We start from the raw sequence: 18,618 nt of genomic DNA on the forward strand, positions 1-18,618 counted from the left end.
AAAATTTGCATTTTAACAAGACCTGTTAAAATTTAAGAAGCACTGGACTAAATAGCTGGGTCTTCATCCTGGCCATATGTTAGAATAATCTAGCGAGTTTCTAATGCATGCTGATGCCTGGGTGCCAGCTCATACCAGTTACTCTAGACTCTCCTCAGCTGATTCTATTGTATTTTATTTGTTTTAATAAACATTCATATAGTTCTTACTTATATGGCAGACATTTCAAGTGCTTTACAAATATTTACTTGTTTAGTCCTCACTAGTGCCTTATGAAGAGTGTACTATTCCCATTTTACAGATGAGTAAACTGAGGAACAAGGTTTCTGCTTAAGGTCAAACAAGCATTTTGGCTTTAGTGTCCATGTACTACACTCCCAAGCTATGGATTAGATAAACACTAAGGTCTGATCCAGCTCTAGCACTCAGCTTCTACAAGTTTCCAAACTTTGTAGCTGAGGGTTTAAAATTGGGAAAAAAACAGAAACCGGAAGAGCTGAAATGCTGCTGTATTTCTGGTATTTGAATGTGGGATTTTGTATGGTGGCAGCATAGAGTGGCTTTCCTTGGGTTTCTCTCACTCTTCTTCTTTTTTTAAGTTATAAATCTCTAAACTTCCATAGTATGATTATTTTTTTAAATTTAAATTCAATTTGCCAACATATAGTATAATACCCAGTGCTCATCCCATCAAGTGCCCTCCTTAGTGCCCATCATCCAGTTACCCCATCTGCCCCCACCTCCCCTTCTGCAACCTTTGTTTGTTTCCCAGAGTTAGGGGTCTCTCATGGTCTGCCTCCCTCTCTAATTTTTCCCACTCAGTTCCCCTCCTTTCCCTTATAATCCCTTTCACTATTTCTTATATTCCATGTATGCTCTCACTCTTCTTCTCAGACTCCTCAGTGGGCATCCTTTCCTCCATTCATTCCTTAAATGTTAATGTCCCTAGGGATGTTTCCTCAGCTTCAGTCTTTTTCTGGAGTTCCCAAACTCCATAGACAATGGCCTCTTTTACACTTCATCTGGATGTCTATGGACACCTCAAATCCAGTGTCTCTAAGACTGACTCCATCATCTTTCTTAAAAACTGTTCGTTCTCCTGTGTTCTGGATCAAAGTGAATGATCTCACCATCCACTACATCACCAAACTAAAAATCTGGGACTTGAGACTCTTCTTGTTCTTTCATTTCTTTGAATTCAAGATGACTCCCAAATCTCTGGACCAAAACTCATTCCTTTTTTTTAAAATAATAAATTTATTTTTTATTGGTGTTCAATTTGCCAACATACAGAATAACACCCAGTGCCCATCCCATCAAGTGCCCCCCTCAGTGCCCATCACCCATTCACCCCACCCCCCACCCCCCTCCCCTTCCACCACCCCTAGTTCGTTTCCCAGAGTTAGGAGTCTTTATATTCTGTCTCCCTTTCTGATATTTCCCACACATTTCTTCTCCCTTCCCTTATATTCCCTTTCAGAACTCATTCCTCAACTACAAATCTGTAAATCCAACTGGCTACTACTTAGCATGTCCATCTAGATGACCAACAGGTATTCCAGATTCACCAAGTCTCAAACAAGGTTTACTATTTATCCCCCTCATAAAATTTGCATCTCTTACTCAGAGTTTAGATGTATGAGGTGTGGGAGAAGGAGGACACAAGGGTAAGATCCAGATTTCCATCTTAGACCTTTGGGCTTAGAGTTGGCATTCACTGAGATGGAATGATTGAGGGAGAGGCAGGTTTATCAGTATAGCGAGATGTAGAGTGGGGGGAAATGTGGTGGATTGAGAGCTTGGTTTATTTTGAGATCCAAGTGGAGATGTTAAGCAGGCAGTAGGATACATGAGCCTGGACCTAGGACAGAGGTTGGGGCTTGGGCTCAAAATATAAATTGGAGAATCATTTTTGTAAGGACGTTTTTGCTAAATAAGATCACCTTTGGAGAAAATGTAGAAAAGAGAAGAGAGTCCAAGACTCAGTCCTGGGTTATTACATTTCTAAGTTGGGAAAAGGAGAAAATGAGTCTGATAAAAGGAGAGAGGCCAGAGAGGTCGGTGAAAACTCTGGGGAGTGAGGAGTACCAGAAGCCAAAGGAGGAGAGAATTTCAAGAAGGAGGGAGCAGTTGTTGGTTCAATGCTGCTGAGACATTAAGATGTTGAGGACTGGGGCGCCTGGATGGCTCACTTGGTTAAAACATCTGACTCTTGATTTCGGCTCAGGTCATAATCTTAGGGTCATGAGATCGAGCCCCATGCCAGGCTCTGTGCTGGCCATGGGGCCTCCTTAAGATTCTCTCTCTACCTCTGCTCCTCCCTGTGTATGCGCACGTGCTCTCTCTCTCTTAAAAAATGTTGAGGACCAAAAATTGACTATTGGATTAGAATTTTTTGTTTACCTTTTTAATTTAATTTTTTGAGTATAGTTGACACACAATGTTACATTAGCTTAATGTGTACACAGTGATCTGACAAGTTTTTATGTTATGCTGTGCCCACCACAAACGTAGCTACCCTCTGTCCCCCATACAGTGCTATAATAGTACCATTGACTATATTCCCTATGCTGTGCCTTTTATTCCCATGATTTCTTCATTCCATAACTGGAAGGCTGTATCTTCCTCCCTGCTTCACCCATTTTGCCCATCTCCCCACAGCCCCCCAGCAATCATCAGTTCTCTGTAGCTCTGTATTTATAGATCTCATTCAGCTTTTTGTTTTTTTCCTTGTTTTGTTTTGTTTAGATTACCCATATGAGTGAAATAGTATAGTATTTCTTTCTCAATCTGGCTTTTTTCCCTTAGCATAATACCTTCTAGGTCCACCCATGTTGTCACAAATGGCATGACCTCATCCCTTTTTATGGCTGTGTAATCTTCCAGTGATAGAGAGAGAGAGAGAAAGAGAGAGAGTTCATGTATACTACATCTTTCTTATCTGTATATCTATTGATGGACACTTAGGTTGCTTCCATTATTTCACTATTGTCAATACTGATACAGTAATCATAGGGATCCATATGTACAGAATGGCTGTACAAGTTTGCATTCCCACCAATAGTGTAAAAGGGTTCCCCTTTTCCCACATCCTTTCCAACATCTATTGTTTCTTGTGTTGTTAATTTTAGCCATTCTGACAAGTGTGAGATGGTATCTCATCGTGGTTTTGATTTGCATTTCTCTGATGCTGAGTGATGTTGAGCATCTTTTCATGTGTCTGTTGGCCATCTGGATGTCTTCCTTGGAAAAATGTTTTTTCAGGTCCTTTGCCCATTTTTAAATTGAATTGGTTAGGGGTATTTTTTGGTATTAAGATCTTTATATATTTTGGATATTAATCTCTTATTGGATACATAATTTGCAAATATCTTCTTCCATTCAGTAGGTTAGCCTTTTGTTTTGTTGATGCTTTCCTTTCCCGTGCAAAAGCTTTTTATTTTGCTGTAGTCCCAATAGTTTATTTTTGCTTTTGTTTCCCTTGCCAGAGGAGACCCTTCTAGAAAAATGCTTCCATGGTCAATGTCAAAGAAATGACTGCCTGTGTTCTCTTGTAGGAATTTTATGGGTTCAGGTCTCAAATTTAAGTCTCTTTTTATTTTGAGTTTATTTTTTTGTATGATTTTAGAAAGTGGTCGAATTTCTGAATCACTATTTTGTACATCTGAACTAATATTACTCTATATGTTAACTCACTGGAATCTGAATAAAAGCTAAAAAAACAGAAAGTGGTCCAATTTCATTCTTTTACATGTAGCTGTCTGTCCAGTTTTCCCAGAACCATTTATTGAAGAGAAATTCCCCAGTGTATATTTTTCCTTTGTTGTAAGTTATTTGATCATATAAACATGGGTTTGTTTCTGGGCTCTCTTTTCTATTCAGTTGATCTATAAGTCTATTTTTGTGCTAATACTATACTGTTTTGATTACTCTAGCTTTGTAGTATATCTTGAAATCTGGAACTGTGGTACCTCCAGCTTTTTCTTTTTCAAGATTGCTTTGGCTATTTAGATGTTTTTGTGGTTCCATAAGAGTTTAGTATTATGAAAAATGCTGTTAGTATTTTGATAGAGATTGCACTGAATCTGTAGATTGCTTTGGTTAGTATGGATATTTTAACAATATTCTTCCATGATCATTTTTTATGTCATCTTCAATTTCTTTTATTAATGTGTTATATTTTTCAGAGTATAGCTCTTTCACTTCTTTGGTTGAGTTTATTATTCTGAGACATTTTATTATTTTTGCTGAAATTGTAAATGGAGTTGTTGAAAATGGACCATTGGATTTAAGGGAACAGAATTGCCTGGGAGGAAGAGTATTAATACAGAGAGTGAGGCAGGAATGCTCAGGGTCTTAAGAGGAATAAGAATCATTAGATTTTCCTTGAATGTAGAATATGTGAAGGGGAGATACGGTTGAAAATGTTGACTGGGAACGAAATGGTAGAAGGCTATGGATGTCAGGCTAAGGAATTTTATTTTGCAGGCAGTATGGGACACTGTGAGGCATTTGAGTAGGGGTAAGTCATGGGGTGGTGTTGCAGGTGGTGGTGGGTGGCATGATCAGACATGCATTTTGGAAGGTGTATCTGGAGATGGACCATGAGAGCTTTTCTTTTCCTCTGAAGAGGAAAAGGCAGTAAAATATTTCCCATCCATTTGGACAGGTAATAAGTTGCAATGAAAAATCTATTCAAATACTCAGCAAAGCAGGTTCGGTCTTATCCTTTCACTGTTCTACAGAGCTTCAGTTGGCATAGCCATAGTCTTAGGTGAGTGCCAGGCAGTGCCCTGGCTCTTAGTCATTTCCAAGCAGCAGTCAACAGGGTCAGGAAGATAAGTGTCTTCCCTTTCTATGCCCAGATCTGATGGAGAGCACCCAGACACTTAGATCCTGGGGAAAGTTACGTATTTTGGCACCAAAGTCCTGATTTTAACTTTCCTTAGTTTTCCTGTATTATGGTCACATATTTCAGGTCCTTAAACTCAGGATAGTTATTGCAGCCAATTACAATAGCAATTTCCCTCAAGATACTGACTTTATGAATGTGCAAATGGCACATTCATAATTACATTATTTTTGTGTATCAATATAAAATACAAAGAATCATCTAATTTGTTACTGACAAGAGTTAAGTTTTAGAGAATCTAAAATAAATTTGTGAAAAAATTAAATGACTTTTTATATTATTGTTCTTTTAGAACCAAAATAGCTGTCACCTGTGATTGAAAATCACACCTGATTGGCTGGTATCAGCATTTGGGTTTGGAGTGAGGCAATTGGAAAAAAGAGCCCTAACACATGTTTTATAATATTTTTTTTCAATCATTTTTCTGCATTATCCTTTGATCAGGGAATAGGTTGTGGTTTTCTGTGCTGAAAATATTTTGGTCTTCTCTTTTCCCAGCAGAGGCCTCTCTCTTCTGTTTATGATTCATGTACTTCATAACATTTCCAGATACTACTGCTGAACATTAAACTAATGCCATTTGGGGACCACGCTTAAGACCTAGAACTTTGGTTGGAGGGGAGGGATTGGATGAGATGGATGAATTTCCTATTAGTGTTCAGAAGTGAGAGTTTCACTGTAATATATAAGGAATGCCAGTAATGTCATGAAATTTATTTTGACTTTTAAGCTTGGGAACAGTATAGGTTGCATCTAAGGATGCTCCCATTCCTCAAAAGCTGGAGAGAAGCAAACTTTCTTTGGGATCTGCCTTCAGAGCCAGTTTATGAACCAAACAAGAGAACCAGGTTTTATTGCTTTAGAGTCACAGGTGGTGTTTTTTTTTTTTAAACCAAAGTAGTATTGTTTATCTTTCCAGTCCTGGCCCCATCACCACCCTACACTACAGGTCCCAATAACTTGGTTCCAAATAACTTATGACTGTAAAAACTGAAACCCATCCTTAATGGATGAAGATGTGCAATCAGGAGTGATGTGCAATCTCCTCCAATTGAGGAGATTGGAAGGTTGGGCTGGAGGTCCTGAAGGCAGTTTCCAGGAGCTATTCACATACTTTAGATTTTCTCTGGAGAGTGGAAGGCCTCAAAAGGAGGTAAGCATAGCAAGAAGTACACTCAGTCAATGGTTAAGTTCTGATATCACCTTCTCTTAGGATTGAAAAAATATATTGAACTTTATTGGATTTTTTCCTATTATAAAAGTAGTTGATGTTCATTGTGGAGATTCTGTTTTTATTTACTTATTTTCAAAGATGTATGTATCCATTTTAGAGGGGAAAGAGGATGGAGGGAGGGGCTGAGGGAGATAATCTCTCAAGCAAACTCTCCAGTCAGCTTAGAGTCTGATGCAGGGCTCCATCTCACAACCCTGGGATCCTAACCTGAGCCAAAACCAAGAGTCGACTGCTCAATCAACTGAGCAACTTAGATGCCCCTCATTGTGGAAAATTTAAAACACAACCATAATGAAGAAAATGCAACTTGTTAATAATCCTTCCTCTCCAGAGATAGTCCCTGCTAACATTTTTCTGGTTATTTTCCAAGACAGTTTTAGACATAAGACACCCTCACAAATATCCATCCATTGTTAAGCCCTGTCAGTTTTTCTTATTTCTACTTCCACTGTTGGTACCATGATCCAAACATTTCCTTCTCTTGCTTGGACAAAGACAACAGCTCCCTGACTGGGATCCTTGCCTCCACCTTTGCCCTTATCCAAACCATTGTCCCTTCTGTAGCTATTATGGCCTTTTTGAAACACAATGACATTATCCCTCTCCCCTCCTTCTCAGAGCTCCCCTTAAATAGTCCTATTGTTTCTAGGATAAAGGACAAATGTCTATAGCCAACAGTAGCTATTTACTAGAACACTCATGCCACTTCGCCTCATTGAGGCCCTCCTCATTTTTATGTGGTTGAGTACCTGCCCTGCCTGCCTTGGTCTGGCAGAAATTTTTCATGTTGGGAACAAAGGGAGAACACTTTTGGAATTGAACAATGCCCAAATTTGCTCTCATGGTCTTGCCTTGCTCTCCCACCTTTTCCAGTATCTGTCTCCTCTTAGTCCTTACTGATCCTCTGCTTTATCTTACTGATCTCCAGACTACAATAGCCCATTTCCTGATGTGATTCCAGGGTTGTGCACCTTTTTTGGCCTCTGACATCTAAATTTTGTTCTCTTCTTTGTCTATTGGCACCTGCCTTTCCTTTCCTGGGAGTACATAAAAGTCTCAGGAAGGCAATGGGTTTTCCAAAATTATGGAATGAGAATTGTATGTCCTTTTTTTTAAAGATTGTATTTATTTATTTGAGAGAGAGAATGAACAAGAGAGCATGAGCAGGGGGAGAGACAGATGGAGAGAGAGAAGCAGACTCCCCTCTAAGCTAGGATCCCAGGACTTGAGCTGAAGGCAGACACTTAACTGACTGAGCCACCCAGGTTCCCCAAGGGAGTTGTATACTCTTTCAGTGGTAAGCTGCTCAGCAATAAAAATAAGTGAACTGAGAGGCACCTGAATGCAGTCGGTTGGGTTTCTGACTCTTGATTTTGGCTCAGGTTGTGAACTCAGGGTTGTGAGATTGAATCCCACATTGGGCTTCATGCTCAGCATAGAGTCTGCTTGAGATTCTCTTTCCCTCTCCTTCTGCCCCTCCCACTTGTGCACTCCCTCTCTTTCCAAAATAAATAAATAAATCTTTAAAAAAATGAATGAACTGATGCATGCAATAGCATGGACAAATATCAAAAATATGTTGAGTGAAAGGAAAAGACACAAAAGATTACATACCATGATTCCATTTATAAGAAGTTATAGAATAAAAAAAATCTCATCTATGGTAAAAAAAAAATCAAATCAAAAAGAAGAAGTAAAGATTGCTTCTACTGGATTAGTAGGGAAGCATGAGGAAACTTACTAGGATGCAAATATTCTATACCTTGTTAGAAGTTTAGGTCATATGGGTTTATGCATTTGTCAAAATTAATTGAATGGTACACATGAGATGTGTGCATTGGACCTTTTATAAATTTTCTCTAAAGAAAAGAACCACAAGCAAATGTTAAATCCGGGTTACAAATGCATACTGTAGTGTTTAGTGGTAAAAAAAAATACTAATTTTTGCAACTAACTTTGAAATGCATCCAAAAATAAGTTGATTGATGGATAGGTATATGATAAAGTAAACATATCAAGATATTCATTGCATAATAGAGGTGATACATATATGTGTATGTTCATTGTATAATTCTTTCAAACATTTTCTTTATTTTTGTAATAAAAATATTGGGGAAAATGCTCTAGACTGAAGATCTCTCTGCACTATGAAATTTTTTGTAAAGTAAATGAACTGGAAATGATTGAATACTGGAAATAATTTGCAATGAATTTGTCTGTTTTAGAATATAGAGGGTATTTTGAAAGTAAGGCCCACCTATAACGGTATCATGGGTATATAGGTCAAGAAACAAGGTTGTAGCAAAATTCTTACACCAGCCTTAGAATGCTGGATACCAGGGAGATATTTTGCAAGTAAGTAAGGAACAGAATCCAATATGTGTGTGTCTGTGTAGAGGGGGATTAGTGCTTCCTGACTCAGAGTCCAATATAAAACAGGCTTCCCCTCCAAACACCAGGCTCAAAAGGAGATGAATGAATTTGTCATAGGCACTGGACTCACTGCTTCAGAATGAGATTGTTTCAGAAGTTAGGAGATGAGTTGCTTTGATTTTTAGGGGTAACATTAGGGAGGAAAGATAGGAAGGAACAAAAATGCTCAGAGTTTCTGAAAACCCTTCCTGATCTTCAACATTCTTTTATTTACTTATTCATGAGAGACACAGAGAGAGGCAGAGACATAGGCAGAGGAAGAAGCAGGCTCCATGCAGGGAACCCGATATGGGACTCGATCAACATTCTGGGAGTTCTGCTAGACAGTATGAGGGCAGGGACTCAGTCTGTCTTGTTCAACATGATTTCCTTGGCATTCAACAACAAATAACCACTAAATATGCAAATGTTTGACTGAATGGATTGAATTTGTTGATTCTTATGTACCTAACTTCTATTTGGTTTTATGTTTATGCTGGACAACAAACATGCCCTGGGACTCTCCCAGGCAATCTGGGATGTGTATGGTTCCTTCCCTTGACCATCATCTTGGGTAAGCTTTAAAGCTCTCTTAAAGTCTATCATCCAGTGATGTGGCATGTTTTAGATGGATGATAAACTGCAGGTCTAAGAGAGTGCGAGCAGAGGTCATCTAGCCATCTATCAGAACCAACTGATAAAGAGCATCTGCTGTGTAGGCAGGACTGTTTGGTCACCATCAACCACTTCTCTCTCTCCCTTACACACGCATGTGTGCACATACAGGTGCATGTACAAGTAGGGTGACTGGCAGCAGCTTCATCTTCTAATGTACTAAGGGTAGCTTATAATCACTGAGCACTTGCTCATTGTGCTAAGCACTTCTCATACCTTAGGTTGTACTGGATATTTTTTTTATATTTATGTCTCATTTGTGGAAAGCTTCCGTATTTAGTGATTGCTAAAGTATTTATCATCTTACTTGATCCTCACAGCAATACAGAGATGTAGGCATTACTATTCCAGTTGCCAGATGAGAAACCAAGGGTCAGAGAGGTCAAAGAGCTTGCAGGTAACTGCTAGAAATGGGATGTAAATCCAAGTTTAAGACTCCAAATTCTGGGATCCCTGGGTGGCTCAACGGTTTAGTGCCTGCCTTTGGACCAGGGCATGATCCTGGAGTCTCGGGATTGAGTCCCACATCAGACTCCCTGCGTGGAGCCTGCTTCTCCCTCTGCTGTGTCTCTGCCTCTCTCTCTCTCTCTCTCTCTCTCTCTCCTTCTCTCTCTGTGTGTGTGTGTGTGTGCTTATGAATAAATAAATAAAGCCTTAAAAAAAGACTCCAAATTCTGTATGTTGTGATACTACATCTGATTAATGGATAATTTACCAAATATTTGCAGGTTAGTCCTATGTGCCAAATGCCATGCTATGTGCTAGGAGCCCAAATGTGTAGTGGGCTCAAGCTATGAAAAAGACAGAAACATTCTCTATCTCCAAGAGCTTGCCCTTTAGTGGGAGAGACATGCACACAAACACATTATTTGAATATTGAAGCCTAGATACCATATTATATTTAAATAGTAATTAATGAAATCCACAATAGCATTATGTGAAATAATATGAACTATATTTATATATTGTTTTATATTTCTATTTATAAATAACTATGTGGAGGATTTCAAAGTACTGAGGGAACAGAATAGAGGGGAAGTAGGGAAGGTTTCACAGAGAAGGCAAAAGTTCTTATGTACCAGACTAAGGAGTTGGGACTTAAACCAGTAGGTAATAGGGAGCCATCAAAGAATTTTTATCATGAGATTGAAAAATTTATGGTGCATTTTGAAAAACCCATTGACTCTGCATAGAGAATGAATTGAGGTAGGAGGTAGGGAAGTGGGAGAAGCAGACCCAGGTGAGAGATAAAATCCAAAGTCTATAATTCAGACTTCCGTTTCATTCTACGTAGAATGGGAAGCCGTTTGGAGGATTTTAAGAAGGGATGTAATATCTGATTTGTATGTAAACTGTTCTAGTGTTTTTTTTTAAAGATTTTATTTACTTATTCATGAGAGACACAGAGAGAGGCAGAGACATAGGCAGAGGAAGAAGCAGGCTCCATGCAGGGAACCCGATATGGGACTTGATCCCTGGACTCCAGGATCACTCCCTGAGCTGAAAGCAGACGCTTAACTGCTGAGCCACCCAGGCATCCCTGTTCTAGTGTTCTTAATACCACACATACACATACAAAGAAGTGAAGGGGCACAAGGAAACTTTTGGAGGTGATGGATATATTTATTGCCTTGATTGTGGTGATGATTTCATGGGTATATGTGTATGTCCAATTCATCAAATTGTATACATTATATATATGCAATTTTTGGGTATAACAGTTATATATCCACAAAACTTTAAAAAATAGAAAATTTACAAAACAAAGAAGAGGGTTGCCTGCTTGGCCCAGTTGGTAGAGCATGTCACTTTTGATCTCAGGATTGTGAATCCAAGCCTCACATTGGATGTGAAGTCTATTAAAAAAAAAAAAAAGAGGGTACACAACAAGAGTTACAGAATAAATTTGATATAACTCATAACCTCACCTCATTGAATAAATAATCCTTACTATTTTAGTATGTTTATATAGTATGAACACATTCAGATATGCACAGCTAAATATTTATAAAAGTTGGGATAATATGCTTGCAATTTTGTTAATATTCTTTATTAAAATTTAGCTCAATTCTATTTGTTTTAACTTATTGTATTTTAACATTTATTTTATTATTTATTGAAGTATAATTATCATACAGTGTTGTATTAATTTCAGGTGTACAATATAACGATTCAACAATTCTATACATTTCTCAGTACTCATCACAATAGGTATACTCTTAATTTTCTTTATCTATTTCATTGATCCCCTCTACCACCCTCCCATTCAGCAACCACCAGTTTATTATTTGTATTTAAGAGTCTGTTTTTTTAAAACAATCTCTTTTTTGTCTTTTTTAAATTCCACATATGAATGAAGTCATGGTATTGGTCTTTCTCTGACTTATTTCACTTAGCGCTATACCCTCTAGGTCCGTTCATGTTGTTGAACATAAGATCTCATGCACTCCTATGTTTATAGCAGCATTATTTACAGTAGCCATGATATGGAAGCAACCAAAGTGTCCATTGATAGATGAATGGATAAAGATAGACACACACACACACACACACACAGTGGAATATTAGCCATAAAAAGAATGAGATCTTGCCATTTGCAACAACATGCATGGATCTAGAGGCTATTATGCTAAGTTAACTTAATATTTGTAGTGCCAACTATGATGAGTACTAAGAGTAGAAAAATATGTAAGACCCAGCTCCAAATCTCCAGGATTTTGCATTCTAGTGGAAGAAATGGATATGATTACAACAAAGTATATGACAGTATTTGAAGAGCCATTTTTTTTTTTTTTGCAGAATAAAACCAGTGATATGAAAGCTTAAGAAAAAAGATCCCTTGGGATGTTATGTGGAAGATGGACTGGGAAGGGCAGGCATAGGTAGAAGTGGGAAGATTAATAAGAAGATTACTGTCGCAGTCCAGGTAGTATGTCTTGGATTATGTTAGCAGCTCGTACTACGTTAGTGACAGTGGAGCTGGTCAAAGTGAATGGATCTGAGAAATATTTAGGAAATAGAATTGATGAAATTGGTAGTTGACTGTGGGGTTTAAATAGAGGGAGGAATAAAGGATATCACCCAGATTTATGGCTTTAGAATGGAGTGGAAGATGGTGCCATTTACTAAGGTGGGATATGTAGGAAGAGAATGAGACATCTGCCATGTGAAAGAAAGTGGCAATTGGCAAAGATTTTCAGGAAGGAATACCTTCTGAAATTTTAAATACACACCAATGATTTTGGTAGTACATAGAGGTTGTGCAAGAATGTAATTACACTGGAAAAGGTCTTCAGTTTCCAGAATCACTACCAATAGTTTAGAGTGTATTATTTACTATTGTCTTCTCTAAGAGAGTTATCAACCCAACCATGGCAGTGTTGCAATCATCCAGGCCAAGCTCTTTGTTTTACTAAGACCCGGGGAGAAGTGATTTGCACAAGATTACATTGCTAGTTATAGTAGGTCTAGGTCTAGAAGCCAATTCTCTTTACTCCTGGCTTTATTTTCTTTCTCCTGCACAGTTTCTTTCTTTCTCAGCCATAGAACATGAATTGACTATGTTCCTGGTTCTTTTTTCCCTGTCTCCTTAGAACCATTTTCTTAGCCTAAAGCATACATGTATAAGGGAATGTCAGAGAAATTCCATCTAATTTCTTTCTGATCAGGCCATAAGTCTTTTTTGTTTATGAATATACATTTAAAAAAAAGATTTTATTTTAAGTAATCTGTACACTGAGCCAGCCGGGTGCCCCCTTTGAATCTGATAAACCTGCCATTGCAGGGCCAGTTGTTCCTCTGGCGGTGAGGAGTGTTTCAAATTGCACCTGAACTCCAGTCTTCTCAAAAATAGTCATAGGCCTAAGGGCTCTAGCCTTGTCATTCTGGAGTTTTGATTAGTCTGGTGTTAAACCACTTGTCTTTTTCTAAACTGAAGGTGCCTTCTAAGCATCTTACCATATGTCAAGGTTGCTCCATGAGTTGACCATTGATTTTGCAGTCTCTCTGTCAGATGAGAAATTTTTTATCATTTCCTACCACCTAAGTGCAAGTCTACTTTCATGGTAGCTCAGTGCCCTAGTTTGGCCTCCTTTGAAGCTTATTTGCAATGAAGCTTTCTTTCACCTTGACCATCTTTACTGTTGAGGGAAATGGACTCTAGGTGTAATGTATGGGCAGACTTACCAGATTATCCAATTCCATCTGTACCGCAGATCATTTAACCCCACAAAATTAACAAGTATGGACATTCACAGTGCCTGGTATAAGCTATCTTTTATTGAGTGTTTGTATGAGCCAGAAACTATGCTAACCACATACCCATCCTTCTGGAACCTACTTGAAGAGTGTTATTGGTTGAATTGTGTCCCCCTAAAATTCACATGTTGAAATGCTAAATCCAAGTACCTCAGATTGTGACTCTTTGGAGATGTGATTGTTATGGTGATAATCAAGTTAAAATGAAGTCATCAGATTATGCCATACTTCCATATGACTAGTGTCCTTATAAAAAGAGAAAACTTGGAGGCAGACATGCATAAAGAGAAGATTATGTGAAGACAAAGGAGGAAGACAACCATGTACCAGGCAAGAAGAGAGGTCTGGAACAGATCCTTCCCTCACAGACCTTGGATGGTACCAGAGTTGCCAACAGCTTGATCTGAAGACTTCTGGCCTCCAGGACTGGGAGACAATAGATTTCTGTTGTTTCAGCCACTCAGTTTGTGGCTTTGTTACATCCTACACTTACTTGATGTGGATACAAAAGTTTCCCTGTGAAAACATATGGAGCACTACAAGGGAGTGCTATTATTACCCGTACAGATAGGTAAGCTGATGTACAGGAAAGTAAGTGGCATGTACAAGGTCACCACATAAGGGCAGAGCTGGGATTTGAACCCGGCTCAGGCTGAACTCCAAGCCTGCTCTCTCCCAGGGTCTCAAGGTAGTCCACAAAAGGATGCCTTGTTATTGCATTATCCTAAAGAGTTAAATCACCACTGAAATGTACCCCCTCCCATTGTAAGACTGCAGAGCAATACAAATGGTCATTGAAAACCATATGAAAATTCTTTTGGCTTTTCAGAACTCTTTTTTTTTTTGGGAGACAAGGAAAAGGAGTTGCTGGGAGATAGATGTACTTATTACTGAGATATTGTTCCGGGGGCACCCAGAGCAATATTTCAGAGCCTAAAGCTGTCAAGTCAATATTACCCTCCTCTCCCCCAGAATTGGCTTCTTCAGTCATTGTCCCTCCCTGCGATGTGGAGCCCTGGGACACAGTCATTCACTAGGATACTTCCTGAGACTGGTTAGGCCAGCACAATCTGATTTTTTCCCTTTGCTTCATGTTGGAAAGTGATGGAAAGGCACAATAGACACTAAATCACTTCTGCTCCACATGCTTCAGGGCGGGTTTTAAGTTACTTTCTTTGCAACAGCAGAGCCTAAACTAACTTGATGTGGATACAAACGTTTTTCTGTGGAAACATATTGAGCTTATTAGAGACTCTCCCAGGGTAGGACAACAGTTTGGATTATGTAGCAAAACATTTCAAACCAAGTGCTATGTGTTAATGGTCTACATAAACGTGATGATTAGATAAAAGGGGCTTTTGGAGTTATGCTTGAAGACACTAATTAAATCCACATCAACAAGTCAACATATTGGTCTCATATGGATTGGAGCACTCTGGAAATGCTTCTTTTGTTTCGATACCATTAATTAAATTCACACTTTGCTGATATTGAATGGTTACCTTAAAACACAGAAGGCAAGAGTTGAAGCTTTGAACAGTACTTCTGAGTGCATTTCCATGAAGCTGAGTAAATTAGAACAGTTTTTCTTTTCAAGGAGCTAATTGCCTAGAATTTCCAAAATTTCATGGCAAATAGTGAACGGTTGATTCTTTCTCAACAAATTCAATCCAAATGATGCATGCTTTTACTTAACTGCTACTGGCTTAACTGCAGTTTTAAATTATTCTCAATGCAGAGGCAATAAAGTATTTCAGTAAATACGTCTCAGAGGAGAAGTTAGGAGGAAAAAGCACAAGTATTCCCAGTAGCCACTGTTCAGGTCACTGTTTGAAACCACAAGGCACATGTCGAAGAATTATGACCTGCCACAGGCAGTATTTTTCACAGTTGGAAGTTTATAAATATCTCAAGGGTCTGAAGAAAGGACTCCAAACAGAAAGTGAGTATACCCTATGGGGATACTTCATTTGAAAACTAAATATCTGTGGCCTTGTCTTGTCAACAAAATTGGATTTCTCGCTGTTATTATGTTGTTTCCACTTAGAACTGATTTAGAATGGAAATCTAGGGAGAAAAAGCACGTGGGTAGAGTTGTCAAGATGGCTGTACCTTAACAGCGGAAGCCGCTGGCTGAAATGAAGGAATTCATTTCCTGACAGTCCTCCGCCTTACCTTTGGCTCCCCAAATCATGAGTTGTGAATGGCCACACAGATTTGCTCATTTTGCTCAGCTTGAAAAAAAGTAATCCTAGTTTTACAATACTAAGATGGAGAATTACATTCACTTTGGTAGATATTGATCTAGTGATGATTATGTGTGCAAAGCCCTGCACTTGATGCTGGTGAGGTGGTGGGGAGAGGAGGCAGAGTGGTGGAGGTGACAAGGTGAACAAGATGACATTTATTGAATGCATCCAATGCACCAGGCACATTTCTAAGCACTTAAAAATCTATTACTTAAAAAAAATCTATTACTTAATTTGGTGACTCGTAGGTAGGCACTATTTGCATCTCTATTTTACGGATGAGGAAACAGGCTCAGAGAAATTGAGTAACTGCTGCTCTTATTCTTTGCTGGCTCATCTTCCTGACCTCCTAATTCTGGAGTGCCCTGGGGCTTACCCTTGGGACCTCTTCTTGGTCTATGCTCATTCCCATGGTGTTCTCATTTAGTTTCATGGTTTTAGACACCACCTAGCGATTTGATAGGCATCTCAGACTTATGTCTTCAATGAAGTTCCTGATCTTCCCTCTTCCCTAAAAGTGCTCCCTGACTTATCTTCCAAGTCTGAGTTGATGGGAACACCATTCTGTCTGTTCAGAGGCCAAAAACATTTTATCTCACATCTTCAAAATATATCTAGAATCTGATTACATCTGTTCATCTCCATGGCTATTTTGGCCTGAGCGAGTATCCCCTCTTGCTTGCTCTCCATGCTTCCTCTCTTGTCCCCTATTGCTGCATAATAAAATACCACAAACTTGACTTAAAGCAACACTCATCCATTGTCTCACAGCTCTGTATGTCAGAAGTCTGTGGGTCTTGGCTGAGTTGGCTGCTTAGAGTCTCATAAGGCCAAAGTCAAGGTGTCAGTCAGACAGGATTCTTATGTAGAAATTTGGGGGGAGGATCTACTTCTAAGCTCATTCAGATAATTTTGGCTGTAGGTCCAAGGTCCCCATTTTCTTGCTGGTTGCTGGATGGAGGGGGTCATTCCTAAAGTTAACCCACATTTCTTCTCATGTAGCTTCCTATATCTTCAAAGCCAGCAATGGTATTCTAAATATCCCTTGTGTTTCAAATCTCTCTGAATTCCTCTCCTGCTAGTGGCCGGAAAAAAACTTCTACTTTTAGAGGTTTCACTTGACAGTCAGGTCCACCCAGATGATCCTCATATTTTAAGGTCAATTGATTTGGGACTTCAATTCCATCAGAAAAATCTTTTTGCAACTGTACCCAGATTAACATTTGATTGAATAAGCATGAATTATTATTCTACAGTGCTTCCTCCACCCAGCAGCCAGTGTTATCCTGTCCAAATGTAAACCACATCCTGTCATTTCTCTACTCAAAATCCTCCAGTGACCCTGAGGTCATCCAGAGGAAAAGCCAAAGTCCTTACCATGTCTTTCAAGGCCCTTCATGACCTGGACTCTGCCCCTTACCATGCTGACTTAATCTCCTACTTTCTCCCTCACATTTACCCTCCTGTTCACTTATTTTCTTTCTAGCTATACTGAAATGCTTCAAGCATGGTCCCATTCCAGGGTCTTTCTTCATGCTCTTTCATCAGCTTGGGATGACTTTCCCCTTGATAACTACATGACTAGTGGCTTCATTACCTCAGTATTTCAACTGGCACTTTCTTAGTGAGGCCTTCTTTGACAACTTTATTTATTTATTTATTTATTTTAATAAATTTATTTTTTATTGGTGTTCAATTTACCAACATACAGAATAACACCCAGTGCTCATCCCGTCAAGTGCTCCCCTCAATGCCCGTCACCCATTCACCCCACCCCCCACCCTCCTCCCCTTCCACCATCCCTAGTTCGTTTCCCAGTTAGGAGTCTCTCATGTTCTGTCTCCTTTTCTGATATTTCCCACACATTTCTTCTCCCTTTCCTTATACTCCCTTTCACTATTATTTATATTCCCCAAATGAATGAGAACATATAATGTTTGTCCTTCTCCGATTGACTTATTTCACTCAGCATAATACCCTCCAGTTCCATCCACGTTGAAGCAAATGGTGGGTATTTGTCATTTCTAATGGCTGAGGAATATTCCATTGTATACATAAACCACATCTTCTTTATCCATTCATCTTTCGATGGACACCGAGGCTCCTTCGACAGTTTGGTTATTGTGGACATTGCTGCTAGAAACATCGGGGTGCAGGTGTCCCGGCGTTTCATTGCATCTGTATCTTTGGGGTAAATCCCCAACAGTGCAATTGCTGGGTCGTAAGGCAGGTCTATTTTTAACTCTTTGAGGAACCTCCACACAGTTTTTCAGAGTGGCTGCACCAGTTCACATTCCTACCAACAGTGTAAGAGGGTTCCCTTTTCTCCGAATCCTCTCCAACATTTGTGGTTTCCTGCCTTGTTAATTTTCCCCATTCTCACTGGTGTGAGGTGGTATCTCATTGTGGTTTTGATTTGTATTTCCCTGATGGCAAGTGATGCAGAGCATTTTCTTATGTGCATGTTGGCCATGTCCATGTCTTCCTCTGTGAGATTTCTCTTCATGTCTTTGACAGCTCTATTTAAAATTGCATCCCACCCTATGGTTTCTAACCCACCTTCCCTGCTTCATTTTCCTCCAGATCCCTTATTACTATCTAACACAAGATATGTAAATATATAAGATACATCTCACTCTTGTTTACTGTTTGTCATTCTCCCTAGAATCTAAGTCCCACAAGGGGCTTTGTTTACTGCTGCTTACCTAGTACCTGGTACTGTTTCTGGAAAATAGCAGGCACTCAAGAGATATGTATCAGATGAATGACATAAAGGAGCTTGCCCAAGGTCAAACACTAGTAAGTGAGAGTTGGAACTTGAACATGAAACACATGCTGCCTCCCTGGATCTCAGAATCTAATAGTGGTAAGGGCAAAGG

The sequence above is a fragment of the Vulpes vulpes genome, chromosome X (genome assembly GCF_048418805.1).
Source record: "Vulpes vulpes isolate BD-2025 chromosome X, VulVul3, whole genome shotgun sequence".
NCBI classification, from domain to species: Eukaryota; Metazoa; Chordata; class Mammalia; order Carnivora; family Canidae; genus Vulpes; species Vulpes vulpes.